Source organism: Pseudorca crassidens, chromosome 1 (genome assembly GCF_039906515.1).
Source record: "Pseudorca crassidens isolate mPseCra1 chromosome 1, mPseCra1.hap1, whole genome shotgun sequence".
NCBI classification, from domain to species: Eukaryota; Metazoa; Chordata; class Mammalia; order Artiodactyla; family Delphinidae; genus Pseudorca; species Pseudorca crassidens.
The window spans coordinates 74388544-74403328 of record NC_090296.1 but is presented as its reverse complement, the minus strand read 5'-3'; the positions used below and the strand labels follow the sequence as shown (position 1 = coordinate 74403328).

The window sequence follows — 14785 nt, the reverse complement described above, 5'->3', positions numbered from 1 at the left end:
GCCAGGGTCTGTCCCCGTCGCCTCCTGAACCACGTCTGCAGGCTGCTTTGTCCCCGGGGATGTGGCCAACACAGCGAAAGGGACTGTCTGGAAGGAATGTGGTCGGCAAATTCCAAACCCACAGAAGAGCCCCAATCACCCCTGACAGGCTGTGTCCCCTGAGAATGGCAGGCCAGATGCCAGGCCCAGGGCCTGGTAGTGTAACCCAGAGAGCCAAACCCCTCCAAAGAGGCCAGAGGAAGCCCCTTCAGTCCCTCCCCTGCATGCCTCTGGTAGCCAAGTTTTCCCCCCTTTGCTTTTCACCTCTTCTTGTCTGAATCAGAAACAGTTCTAGATTTGAAACTCAGCTGACTCTAAACGCATTTCTCTCCTATGGGAGTGGCTGTCCCCTGGGCTGCACCGACCTCACCCTGACGGCTGCCTCCAGGCTCCCAGCTCTGTTCTCCAGAGACCCAGCTACTGATTGGCCCTGCCCCTGTGACTGGTTCCAGGGAGTCCTGGGCTTTCCCAGCAGGGGAGGCTGTGTCAACACCCTCTCAGGCCCACAAGATTTTACTTCTCCCCAGAGACCCTGGCCCCACCCCCAATTTCCCTTCTTCTCCCATTACAGCTCAGCTCTGTCGCCTCGTCAGAAGCCCATTTTCTGGGAGCATCTGCTTCACATTTGTGCTCACCTTTTACCTCATCACACCTGTTTCCTCACAGGGGAGGCTCTGCGGTGCTCATTGCCACTGCTGCTGTCTATGTACCTCCACACAGTGAGTGGGGAGCTTTGGAAGGGGGCAGTGGAATGGATGCCAGGGTGTTGGGGAAGTGAATATTGATCCTGTGTAATAAAAATATCCAAGTGCACAAACACTGAACATCTCTCTGGTCCACACTTAAAATCACACTCATTGCCTTTATCTCATTCAAACCCCACACCCCCAGGGATGCCGTGGACGGTTGTACAGGTTGTTCACTGTGCAAAGGCACCAGGTCCAGGGACAGGGACAAGTGGGAGCTGAAATCCAGTCTATGCTCTGCTCGCCAAGCCACGCACCCTGGAGAGGTACTCTATTCTCCTGAAGGAAAGGGGTATCTTGAACATGCATTCACCAAGTCTGGCACCAGAGGGGCTGTATGGGCTCAAAGGAGAGTTCTTTTAAAAACTCACACCAGGGGGCAGTAGAGACATGGCATTCCTGTGACTATCGACAGGCAGCGCTTATAAACCACATAGCAGATGAGGAAATTGAGACCTAGAGATCTTAAGTGACTTGCCCAAGGTCGACCAAGTCATGGTACAGCAGGGGTCTGGCCTTGGGTCTCTTCAGTCCCATTCCCTGACCTCGCACCTAAGCTTTTCTCTCTGGGTCGAGCACAGACCAACATAGCTTCTGCCTTCCTGACCTTTCTTTAAGCCCGGGCTTCATCCTGCTCCTGCTTCAATTTTGTTCCTTGGTAATTCCCAGGGGTGGAGTGGGAGGCGCGTCTGAGTTGGGTCTAAGGGAGAGCAGGTTTATCCACCACAGCGCTGGAGGTTCAGCAAGAGCTCCTCCCCTCACTGGCAGTGTACTTTTACTGTTTCTTTTTCCTTCTTAGATGCTGGACCAGTACCACCAGCAAACTGCCCCACTGGGACTTACCAAGTCCTTGGCTGTGGAGCTGGCCGCATAAGGGCATCCGAGCGCATGGTGTGTCTCCAGGACTTGTCAAGACTGACTTCAGCCGAGTGGTGAGGATTCAGCAGCTGCCTGCAGTTCCCATGCCAACCACCCTGTGCTTTCCCTGGCTGGGCAAGCCGCTCGGGGCTCTGAGAACAGCAGCCTCTCACTCCTCTGTAGCAGAATCAGGGCTCTGGCTTCTGTGAGAAGATCCAGTGGAATCCCCAGCCCCGGGCCCTAAGCAGGGTCATCTTCGCCAAAAGGCACACATCTGGCAAGAGTAGCCAGGCTTTTGCCTTTCACAATCCTATCGAGCACTGACTCTCTGAATTTTTTCAGGTTGAATATAATCTGGCTGTGCAAAACTCTTTTAAAAATCTCTGTGGATCACAGAGGCAGGTGGGGTCCCCAGAGGAGACAGGACTCTGATTGCATCCTGGCTTATCAGAAATTCCTCTCAACGAGTCTGGGGTTGCACAGCCTGGGAGCCGGGAGCTGGAGGACAGGAAGAGCCTGGGAGGTGGGAAACAGGGATGGAGGTATGCTGGGCCCTCCAGCCAGGTCAGCAGGGAGACAGAGGTCAGAGTTCATTAGCACAGGCATTGAGACTGCAGTTCTGTTCCCCTTCCATGCAGGGCAGGGCAGCCAGAGGACCGTGGGGACTCTGTCCTTCCTGTGCTCTCCAGACGCCAGCTACATCACTGGGGAGAACGTTGTGATGGCTGGCTTTTCCTTGAGGCTCTGATATCCACCACCAGGACCGGAGGCTGTTGCTCTGGGTTTGGATATTGCATTTCGCCCTGGGAACCAGATGGTGATTGGCTAGGAGAATGAAGGCCAGGCCTCTAGGAGGTGTTGTAGGTGAAATCTAAGACAAATCTAGTGTAGGGTATGGAGGTGGGGAGACAGAGTTGCTGCTGAGCAGTTGCTGAGCTGAAGTCTTGATTTTTTTTCTTTTTTTTTTTTACTGGCAATGAACTTGTTTTGAAACTCTTAACCTCAGCTTCCTTGTGAAGATGGCAAGTATGAGCAGCTGCTTTGCCTGCAAATGCTATCCCTGCATCAGTGGTCCATCTCCTCACCACTACCCCTTTCCCTCCTGTTTCATCCTGAGATGCCGGAAAAAAGTCTTTGCCTGGGGAGTTAGGGAGGTGGTAATTAAATGTCTTGCCCAGTCTCCCAGGAGCACACCCAAGAGCCTATCCCTCACATGGTTAGTGGCTCCAAGAGGAGATTCACCTCCTCTTAGATGTCTCCCTCCCCACCTCCCTGCCTGGGAGCCATGGAAATAACCTGGATGAGGAATGGATGATCTGCTAAGAGTCCTCCTCTGCCACTGTCTTACCTTCTCTGGTCTTCATTTTTCTCAGCTATTAAATAACGGATTGGATTAATAGCCCCCACCCCTGCCCCCCTCTATTTTTCTGTGAGGCTCCCTCTGTTTCCTGACCCTCTAGCTTCTGGGTCCTAGTGGTCTCGGTGGTTCCAGCTCCCCTCAACATGTGCCACTCTGAGCCGTGTCACCACCGCAAGGTTATGGCCTCTCTCATAAACACGTTCCTATCAGGGAGCAAAGGAAGCTGGAGAAATCTGGGTCCCTCAAGGGGAGGTGGCTCAGACAGACCCCCAGCTTCACCCCACACAGGGGGTGCCCTTCCAGTCAAGTGGCTGTTACACTCCAGTCCTCACCCACATCCTCCTCAGAATTCACACCACCAGCTCCACCACCTTCATCAACACCGAGCCGTGAACCTTCCCTCACACGCCTCCATGGCTGGCCCAGGCCCCCAGTTTTCCCCAATGGCTTTTGAAAACTGCCACCACTCTTTCCTTACAGCTTCACTTTTATTCACTCTGAGCAAGGACCTTGCTGTGCACTTCACAGAGAGAACAATGGCAGTAATGAAACAGGAGGGAAGGGGGCAGGGCACAACCTTTAAGAGAATGACGTAGCTCTAGGTCATGACAAAAACTAGTTAGAACCAGCTAGGTCCAAGATGGTGGAAGATTTGACTTCCAGTGGACCTTGAGCCCCATTATATGCTCATTGTACTACATTAGCATATGCTAAATGACACACCCAACAGCACCATGACAGTTCCAAGGCTGACCATCAAAGATCAAAAAGTGGGGGACTTCCCTGGTGGCACAGTGGTTAAGAATCCGCCTGCCAGTGCAGGGGACATGGGTTTGATCCCTGGTCTGGGAAGATCCCACATGCCATGGAGCAACTAAGCCTGCGAGCCACAACTACCGCGCGTCTAGAGCCCCTGCTCCACAACAAGAGAAACCACCGCAATGAGAAGCCCGCACACTGCAAAGAAGAGTAGCCCCCACTTGCCACAACTAGAGAAAGCCTGCCTGCAGCAACGAAGACCCAACGCAGCCAAAAATAAATAAATTAATAAATTAATTTTTAAAAAAAGTGGGGAGTGGCCCAATTCCTGGAAATCTCTGCCCCTTCCCCAAAATAGTTGGAATAATCCTCCCACTCACTAGCCTATGAAATTATGCAGCCCATAAAAACTAACCATGCCATATTTGGGGCCTCTCACCTTCTGAGATGGCCCTCACTCTTGTCTGTGGAGTGTGTTTCTCTCTAAATAAATCTGCTTCTTACCTATCACTTTGTCTCTCACTGACTTCTTTTTGCAACGAGATATCAAGAACCTGAGCTGTATTAAGTCCTGAGAGGCACAAGAGGGAGGGGATAAGGGGATATACGTATGCGTATAACTGATTCACTTTGTTATACAGCAGAAACGAACACAACATTGTAAAGTAATTATACTCCAATAAAGATGTTTAAAAAAAAAAAGTCCTGAAACCAGGAATGTGATATCAATTAAAAGACCGTGGGTTCAAGTCCCAATCTGAGTTGCATGGTTTCAACAAGATGGTACTCATCACCTTTCCCCACTCTGGTCTAAAACTTAATTGCATTGCTTCTATTCCTCCCCGAAAGCCCACACATCAGTGAAGGAGGTGCGTGTGTCTTCTCTCTCCAGGGAACTCCTTCCTTACCCACTTGGGATCTCATTCACTCCCACCCCTCTAGGCACCTCATTCCTTGAAATTTCTTCTCTCTTATCTGCAGCTTCAACCTCTCAGAGGTTTAAAGACAAAACAAAATCATCCAACAAACAAAACTCATATCTCTGATTATCCTGGAGCCATTATATTATTTCACTCCTTGCTGTAATAGTTCCTTGCTCCTGTGCCCTCTGCGGGGGTTTTCTCATCATCAGTGTGCGTGCTGAAGTTTTCTTTTCCTGCCTTTTGGGGTGTTTAGGAATTTAACATGCAGATCGCTGCTGCTCTCCACATACTCAGATACTCAGCAGGGTCTTCAAGCGTTCTTCCACAGTCACAGAAGTAAGCCTCTAAGTCTGTTGCTATTTTATTTTTTGTTTTTTTTTCTTTTCTGTCTCAGAAATTCTTCATTTCTGCACTAAGTCTACAGGGTCCCGCCTATGGGTTTCACGGCCTGCCCGATCACCTATTCTGTCATTTGAGTCCTGCGTCAAGGAAATTTTCCTTAGATATCTGAGGATTGGGGGGTGGGGGGAGATTTCTGCCATGGATCTCCTTTCTGATTCTGGAAACAAGTTAGTGTCCATAAGTGCCACCTTCCAGACAGGCTTCCGGGACACACTCGTGACATTTCTCAAGAGAGTTTAAAGTGTGCTACCCACAGAACTGGGGAGTCTCTCTTGGCCTGACATTTTGGGGCCTTAGTCGTCCATCTGGGGCTCCAACCGGGCAAAGTAGTTTCCCCAGCTCTCCCCTGGTGGGTATCCCAAGGCTCATGAAGGGGCAATCAGTATCCCACAGCCCCAGCCAGGAAGCATTTGGCCACCATGGTAAGGAGCCATGCCTGGACCTGAGAAGTGGAAAACCTCACACCCATTGGGGGAACAAGGGAATTTACAATATTGGAATCCCTTCAGTAGGGCCTCCAAAATATGGATTGGTATTTCCAAGCTATCTATATGTGTGTATGTAGAAGAAGGGTCATAACAAGAGTTACAAATCACTATCTTCCCATCAGCTCCCAAGGAGCTCCATTGGCTTCACAGACTTTTGCAGGAAGGACCTTTCTCTACACATTGTTGCTTCTGCTCATAAAAGAGGACATTTTGTAGAACTCAGCCCTTTCAAAAGTGTCGGTGGGGAAACACACACCCTTCGCTCTGCTGCCTTATTCACTTTTCCCTATAGGCTGAGGAGTAGATAAACTGATTGGTCCACATTACCGATGGGGGCTTACAAAGGCAAGGCAGTGTCCCCTGTCTCTTCCCCTTGGGCCACCTACACTTAGGTGGGCTCAAGTGACCTTTCTAGTCTCTAGTGAGCAAGGCTTGCCATGTCTCTGTTCTGGGTTGAAGACGTTTGACCTGAAACTTGCTGGGCACATCAGGTCTGCTCTACTCTGCCAGTTACCTTCCATTTAAAGATGAGGTAATGGAAAGCCTTGTTCTCTAACTTAGCATTAACAGTATGAAGGTGACCCTGACTGTGATTCCATCTGTCCCCTTTGGTGTAAGAGAGGACTGTGATCAATAACTAATGGTCCAGAATACTTATATTTCAGTTTGGGAGAAAGTGATAAATAATAACTGTGAGTCCATGGGGGCAGATTAGCTCCAGTCAGTGTATAAATCATAGTTTATGAGCTATTTTACAAAACCCTAAGATGTACTTATGGATTATCTTAAAACAAAATATCTCATTTGTACCTAAGTGGTGTGTACCATTTCGTAGAGTTCAATTTCTGACAGTTCTGCTCTGCTGGGGATTTTACTGTAATTGTCGAGGTGGGAGCAGGTTAGGAATAGGGTTTGTGGCATGGGTTGGCTGTTACCAGGGCTGACACTGCTCCCATAGATGTCTGCACATCTTGTTCTTTTGTCCTTGATATCCCTCAGACCATCCTTTCCTTCTAGAAAGAAGCACATATGTGCCTCAAATAACTGATGTACAGTTAAATTGATCTGTATATTCCTAACTTGCCATCTCTATCACTATCTGCTTTTATATCTACCTAGGTGTACATATTGTTATCCACCATCTATTATACCTAAATTATCTATTTATCTGTCTAGATAACTGGCAACTTCCTGTAGTTCAACTAAATATCTGTCCCTTCAACCATCCTGCAATCTGTTCAGATAAGGACCCATTCTCCTTAGGACCCACCTGCTCCTCATAAAAGGGATTATGGAGGTGAGTGGTGAAGGCCTCCTGAGTTGAGCTCCAAGGCTACTCCACCTGCCCATCTTTCACCTACCCTGCCAAGCATGTGTCTGGCATTGAGGATGACAAGTGCTGGACCAGGAGTGCCCAGACAAGCAGGGAGGGGGTTCACAGGCTGGATGGCCCTGGGAAGAGGAAGCGAGGGTGTGTGTGAAAGGAAGAGGGGTGGGTAGGACCGTCTCCAAACCTCAGTTCTGTTCCTGAGTGGTTTCCCCTCTGGATCTAGGTCCTTATCAGAGGCTATTTTTGCTTCCTTCTCTTCTGCTTTTGGCTCGTCCTGGGCGCAAGCAGCAGTCAGTCAAACGAACAAGAGCCACCATCTCTTCCCCCCTACCCCCCCCCCCCAGAATATTCCAGGTCTTCCTTTCCCCTGGTGACAAGTCAGGCTGCCCTGGGGCTCCCACCAGGTAAGCACTGGAAACACTGTGGTTGCATTTGGGGTGGGGATACCTCAGTTTTAAGGCCTGCTCCTATCCTTCTTGCTAGACGTGAGGTCAAAGTTTCCATTATGATTTTGAGTCAGAGGCAAAAGACTAGCCCAATGGATGCCAAATTGGCCAAAAGGCAAAGCCGGTTCAAAAGCTCCAAATTTAAGGAATACATTTCACTCAGCTTTACTAGCACAATGTTAAAAATTGTAGCCAAGTTTTATATATAGTCAGATGGAGACTTTTAAAAAATTTAGGTACTGTGACATTTCTAAATTTTTTCAATAGGCGTAAATTCAAAAAACGTCTTTAGGTGAGATGCTGGGTTAAATATAAGGCTGTTTATCATGAACTTAATGTACCTTTCAGGGCTGGAGTTGGCTATTTAACAGCAGTCATGTTTTCTTAAACAAAATAGAGACATATGGCTTGAAAAATGTATGCTTATTTGTGGGAAAAATGGAACAAACACTTGAAAGTGGGACTTTTCTGGAAAATCTGGGTCACAGAGTTGTGTATTTTTTTAGAGGATCCATGCGCCATCAGCAGAGCCCAAACTGTTTAATAAGACTTTAGCCTTTTTGTTCTGTGCTGGGCAATCTTGAGCACCTCAGTTGCTCTGGGCTCAGGTGCAACCAAGGGTGGTTTTGTTGCAGAGGCAAAAGGAATGGACATTCTTTACCAGCTACTGGAAATGTAAATCCAATGTAAGTTATTATGTTATCCGTGATATATCATTTTTAGTTGGTAGTGTTTTTGAATCAAATATCTGTAAATGCCAAGAGTAAAACAACTCTTCAACATATGTAGTTATTGCTGTACTCGTTAAGGCTGGGATTCATATTAATTCACTGACTCTTTCACCAGATTCTACGGAGAACCAAGTAAGTGCCAAGTATGCCATAGGGTTTGGGGGTATGGAAAACAAAGTGGTCCCTGACCTCAGGATGCACCCAACCAGGTACGTAGACAGGTATATCGACACGTCAGAACATGATAAGTGCTGTAACTGAAGGATGAGCTGGATTTGTGGCCATATGGACGATAAGCACATCAACGACTCTCACCTCCCAGTCTAGGTGGGATAAGAGGAGATGGAGGAGTTAAGCTAGGGAAACAAGAAGGAGAATGACATTCCTGACAGAGGAAACGGCATGTGTAAAATTGCCAAACATTTAGGGAACTTGGTTTGGTATTCCTGGGGCTCAGACACAAAGAAGAAGGAGCAGTGGGAAAAGAAGATGGAGATAAGAGCAGAAGCCAGAGTCAGAAATCCCTCAATGCCAAGGTGGGAGAACTGGACACAGTCTTGAAGACAATGGAGGGACAGTAGAGGGAGCTTTCTTATCCAACATTTTGTGTCTCCCAGCTTTATGCAAGGAACTCAGACTAAGTTCCTGGCCATGTTCAGGCCTGAGGCATGATCTTCTGTCCCAGACAGTTGTTGAAACTCCGGACTCTGTGCTTCGAGTCTCTCCATTCACTCATCACTGAGTATCTACTCTGTGCCTTGCATCACCCTGAGTAATGCTGACACAAGATTGAATAAGAAAAGTGAATTGATTAGTGTAGTATTCTGCTCTAACAGATAAAATCCAAAATTGTAGTGGCTTAATCCAGGGGTCAGAAACTACCACCCACAGTTACCAGATTGCTATCTGTTTTTGTAAAAAAAAAAAAAAAAGAAGTTTTATTGGAATATAGTTGTGTCATTCATTTACGTGTCACCCATGGCTGCTTTCACACCAAGATGGCAGAGTTGAGTAGTTGCAATAGAGACCATACAGCTTTCAAAGCCTAAATATTTACTATCTGGCCCTTTATAGAAAAAGTTGCTGACCCTTGACTTAACATAGTAGAAGTTTATTTCTTTTTTATGTAAAGTCCAGTTGGAAGCAGAGAGTTCTGCTCCACAGAATTGAGGCTGATGGAGGCTCTGCCATCGTCAACACATGATTTCCAAGCTAACCCTAACACCAACATCTGGGAAGCTAAGAGGGCAGAGAGAGCGTGCAAAGGTTTTATGGGCCAGGCCTGGAAATGTCAAACAACACTTCTATCCATATTCCATTAGCCAGAACTCAGTCACATGGCCCCATCTAAACACAAGGGAGTCTAGGAAATGTTGGAGCTGGCTGGGAAGCAACCTTCTAGTCATAGCTCTACTGAAGGGGAATCAGGGTCTTTGGTGGAAAGCCATCTGTCTCCCACAATATGCCCCCGGCTTAGAAAGCTTGTGTTTGCAGTAGGATCACCACAGGTGCACAAATAACCAGAGTGTAATCTTTTTTTTTTTTTTTGCCATACGCGGGTCTCTCACTGCCGTGGCCTCTCCCTTTGCGGAGCACAGGCTCTGGACGCGCAGGCTCGGCGGCCATGGCTCATGGGCCCAGCCACTCCACGGCATGTGGGATCCTCCCGGACTGGGGCACGAACCAGCGTCCCCTGCATCGGCAGGCGGACTCTCAACCACTGCGCCACCAGGGAAACCCCCAGAGTGTAGTCTTTTAAGAGGCTTAAACCTTGATGACTTTATCAGTATCCCAGTAATGATGGAGCTTAACAGGATACATCACAATAAAATAGGTGACAATAGTACAAAGACTAGGCATAGTCCCTCTTCTTTTACTGTCTAATAGAGTGGAAACATCAAATGTATACCTAATGAAAATAAATGTAAATATTTATTAAGCATCTGTCGTATGCTGTACTAGACCTTTTGAGTACACGATCTCTTTAAACATGTGCCGTGGCCAGAGGAAACCAAGACCAGGTGCGTCTGCGCTGGCCCTGTGAGTGCTCTCCCACCTCTGTCTCTCCTCCCTCCTGCTCATTTTAATTCTGGGGGAGTAGAGGCAGCCTTGTAAGAGGGAAAGGAGAAGCCCTGGAGAGGGAAAGAGAGAGAAGAGGACCACGCTCCCTCCTCTGATAAATGCTTCCAGGATAAAGCCAACACCCAAGCTGGAGAGGGAAGAAGCTTTCACTAAGAAGAGATTCCAGAATTGTTATTACCATATTGGACTGGACCAATAATCACTAACATGAGACTATTCTTGTGACCGAAGGGGAACAGAGGGCTTTTATCATCTAAGAGGAATTTCATCCAGAGGCAGGGCAGGGCATTGGAATAGGGAATGGGGTGAGGGAACAACAAAGGTGTTTTTCTGATTTCATCCTGCTCGTTCACCTTGCCAATAACATTTACAAATACTGGGACCCATGGAGTCAGCTTAAGCAAAAAATGACTTTATTAAAAGGTTATTAGGGAGCTCCTAGAACCTTGGAAGGCTGGAGAACCGGGCTAGAGACTAAAGCTCCAGGTACGTTGCCCACACCAAAACACAACACTGGCTTGACTGTTGTCACCACGGAACCCAAATGTTCCAGGTTGCTCTGACCTGAATACCAGGGACTTGACATCACTGCAGTTGCCACCGATGCCACATCAGTGCTGTGCCTCTGTCAGGAACCCAACCTTGAGACCACCACAGCCTCCGAAAGCCAGCTGGCTCTGAAGCCACAGTTGCAGCAGAATGAGGAACTTATTTCATTTCCTTCTGAATCAGTCTTAGGTGAGGCCCTCTGATTGGTGGCACCAGTGCCTGTGTCTTACTGCAGAGAAGGTGGGAAGAGTCCTTTTTGGCTAGAGAGATTATGGATGGGGAATCGTTAGTCAAAATTCTTCAAATATTAAAACTGTCTTCAAAAGGTGCCAGGCAGCCATAAGACATTCTATGTCCAAGTTCAACACAAGTTTAAAAAATACGTGTATAATCTAGGAAATGTTGGAGATGGTTTTCATAATACAAAGATGGTGGTTCTAAACTCAACAAGAAGTGACCTTGGGCGAGTCATTGAACTTCTTTGTGCTTAATTCTTTTAATCTATCAAATGAGAGACTGGGCTAAGTAATTCTAAGCTCCTGTCCACAGAAAGAAACAGAGATGTATTTGCAAAACCACTTTCAAGTCAATCAGAACCTGAGGACAAGTTTTGAGCTTGACAAGGGGCCATGGGGGCAGATGCGGAAAGGGGGACAACTTCTATTAAAGAGCAGTCTAGTCTCAGACTATCCCCCAGGACACTCACTGAATTCTGACTTGCACTTTGGGGCGGCACTTGGTTCGCCCCGGGCGCACCTCTGCTGCACTGCCTCTTCCATTCACCGCTGGTGAAGATAGATAATGGTGGCTGATAACTGAAAACAGGAGCAAACTGAGGCTTGTGGGCTTGGTCTGCTCCTGACCCAGCCCTGCCCCACCTTCCAGTTTCCCTCACCCTCTCCCACTCCCCAGAAGACCTTTGTTCCTTCAGGTAATTTTAGCTGTTGCGTGCTCGAAACTCAGACTTATATGACATGGTCACCTTCGAAGATTATCTTCAAGTCCCACAGCAGAATTCTTCAGAAGTGGGGGCGTGTTTCCATAAATGCCAGCGATATCCCAGAAAAGCAGAGGTTTTGCTTTTGTTTGTTTTTTAAAATAAAATCATCCTGCACTTTTCCTGTCTCTAGCGCAGTTCCCTTGGTGACACCCAAGGGTCTCTGAGTCTCTGGACAGGAGGGAGCAAGCCCATCTTTCCTAGATCGATATAGCAAATGAGTTTCTAAAATGAGGTCCTCATCTCTCGTGTACCTTCAATTTCAAACTTTAACTATGGATCTAGAGAAGAAAGTGCAATCGTTGTATGATGACAAGACACAAATGACTAAGACTATGGTTAGGAGGATATTTAACGTTCTGATTAAGGATAAAATGTCAAATTAATTTCTCCCATCAAATCAGTTATCTACCCGTTGTGGAAAGCAGCAGAAAATTAATGACAGGATATATAGAAGCCTCTTAGGAAGGTGGAAGTCTATTTAAAAATGAGTGAATTTTAATAACTTACTGGCAAGTGAGGAACTTAGAATTCTAAGTACATGGAGATGAATTTAGCAAGCTGTTTTCCTCGATGGAAATAACTGTAGTTATTTATGTTCAAAATGCTTTGAAGGGGTGGAAATGCAGCAATACCATCTAACATCATGTCCAGTGGAAAGTCGTGGGAACTGGAAATCCAATGCTATATAATTAATTGGGCTCAAATTGTTTCTACTTTTTCTGGGCTTCAAATGAGAGGATCTTCGATAAGAAAGGGGAGCTTAGTGGATTTGGGATTTGCAAAGAATGAACAAACGTATGTGTTAGGAGCATCCGTAAATGCAAGGTAAATAGGACCATTAGGGGCTGGTACCCCCTCTGAAGTCATACTTTTCTTTGAAAGAATTTATCAGATAACTCTAACAAATGGAAAGAGATATGTCATTGCCAACATCCTCAAGAAGATCACTACAACAAATATAGTTCCTGGTTTCATAACCTCCTGTCTGATCATAGAGGAAGGGCCAGATCTGAAGCCTAGACATAGAAAAGACCTGTAATTACTAAAGGCATTTGTCAAACAACTCTGGTAGAGAGATAAAATAAGGAAAATAGGTCCCTCCAGATTCATAAAAATGGCCTCTGTGCTCCCAAAGACTTCTATTACTCAGCTCCTAATGGCCAGGGCCACTGACATGCCATCTACAGTCTTAGCCCAACCCTTGTTTCTTTTTCTTTTCTTTTCTTTTTTTTTTTTTGCGGTACGCGGGCCTCTCCCTGTTGTGGCCTCTCCCGTTGCGGAGCACAGGCTCCGGACGCGCAGGCTCAGCGGCCATGGCTCACGGGCCCAGCCGCTCCGCGGCATGTGGGATCTTCCCGGACCGGGGCACGAACCCGTGTCCCCTGTATCGGCAGGCGGACTCTCAACCACTGCGCCACCAGGGAAGCCCCCCAACCCTTGTTTCTATATCAGTTGCCACCGAGGCAAGTACAGCATTAGTGATCTCAGTCCGAACTCATCCTCCTCGGCCCAGCCTTGACCACTCCCTTTTACTTCCCACATCTCTATCCCTGTCAGTCCACATGAACATGGGTCCAGCCCTCCCACCACCCTCCTTCCTTTCAGGCTGGCACAACCTGTCAGCCAGGGCCTCTGTTGGTTCCCAGGCCTAGACTCCAAACAATCACTGGTCCAGGATCTAGGTCAGGGCTCACGCTAAACCCCAGACAGGTAGAGATCCTGCTGCCTGTGGATGGATATCTTAAGTCACAATATCTGCCCCAGGGGATCCCTGGTCCTCAAACAACCAGAAGAATCTCCCTCTCCCTTTCCCCAGCTGCTGTTGTGAGCCATGTTGTAACTCACGCCGTTTGCGGTGTTCTTTGTACACTTGACTTCACACTCTGAGCTGAACTTCCGGAGCCCTCTTTGGCGGGGGCGGGGGCTCCTCATATCAAGAACTTACCGCTGTTGTCTTTTAATTGCTTCTGACTTATTCTGCAGATTATATGAAAAAATTCCTCAGTCTGTAGAGAAGTGAGATCTGTGACAGATTCCACCTGCTCTGTGTTTAGCTGCAGTTGCTACCACCTTCACCAAAGGAGGAACCCATAAATCCTTGGCTCTGTTTGAAAATGGACAAAATGGTCCAGCTGCCATGTCATCCCTGATTCAGCCAAACAGGTGTCAACTGTTCTTCATTAAAACAAGGCCTCCTTTTTTGACAATTGTCATTGTTCGTGGTTTCTTTACATTAAAAAAAAACAGCAACTGTTCACCCCCTCCTTATCCATAATTACAATATTCAGAATTGAGAAGGAGTGAAAAAAGTAAGGAAATAATTCAAGAGAAGTTGTTAAATTTGGAGATCTGATTTCCAAATAAAAGGGGTTTCCAAAGGTGAAAAAAAAACAAAAGGATAAAATCAATACTCAGAGAAAACATTATATTTGAAAAAAAATTACAGCAAGTACGTCCAAAGCTCCAGGCAAAATCAATAACAAAAGCAACACCATGACATAGTTTCATAAAAAATTAAAACTATAAGGGAAAAAAAGAGAATTCTGCAAGTTTCCAAGTAGAAAAAGTAGGTCATTTTCAAAGAGCAAAATATCAGACTAGCTTTGGCTTTTTCCACTGCAAGGAGAAATGCCTAATGACATGGTGATGACATCTTCTATGGAAGGGATAAGCTGCAACTCTAGAATAATGGGCCACATCAAGCCACTTGTATAGGGAGGCAACAGAGAGACATTCTCAGATCGGCCCAATTTCAAAAGAAATGTGGCAGCCAGGGGCCTCGTTTGAAAAGTGCTCAAAGCCACAATGTACACTATGCAAGGCTAAAATTAGTGGTAGAAATTTTGAATGGCTAATGGCTAAAAAATGAACCCGTGATAATTATTGATAGCAACTATTGTTAAAGAAGTAAGGATAACTCTGGAAGGGTTATTTATGACACCAGCTTAATTATTTGAAGAAAAGTAAGACACAGAAAGCATAAAAGAAACATGAAAGAGAAAACAGTGAGAAATATCATATTTAATTATGAATGGGAAATTAGCGTAGGGAACAAGAAGCACAGACAAAAAG

General features: G+C 46.7%; 1 pseudogene; it reads left to right on the top strand.

Annotated features, from left to right (window-relative positions):
* The window catches only part of LOC137218509 (dehydrogenase/reductase SDR family member 2, mitochondrial-like), a 154337-nt pseudogene that overhangs the window by 54126 nt on the left and 85426 nt on the right, over positions 1-14785 (top strand).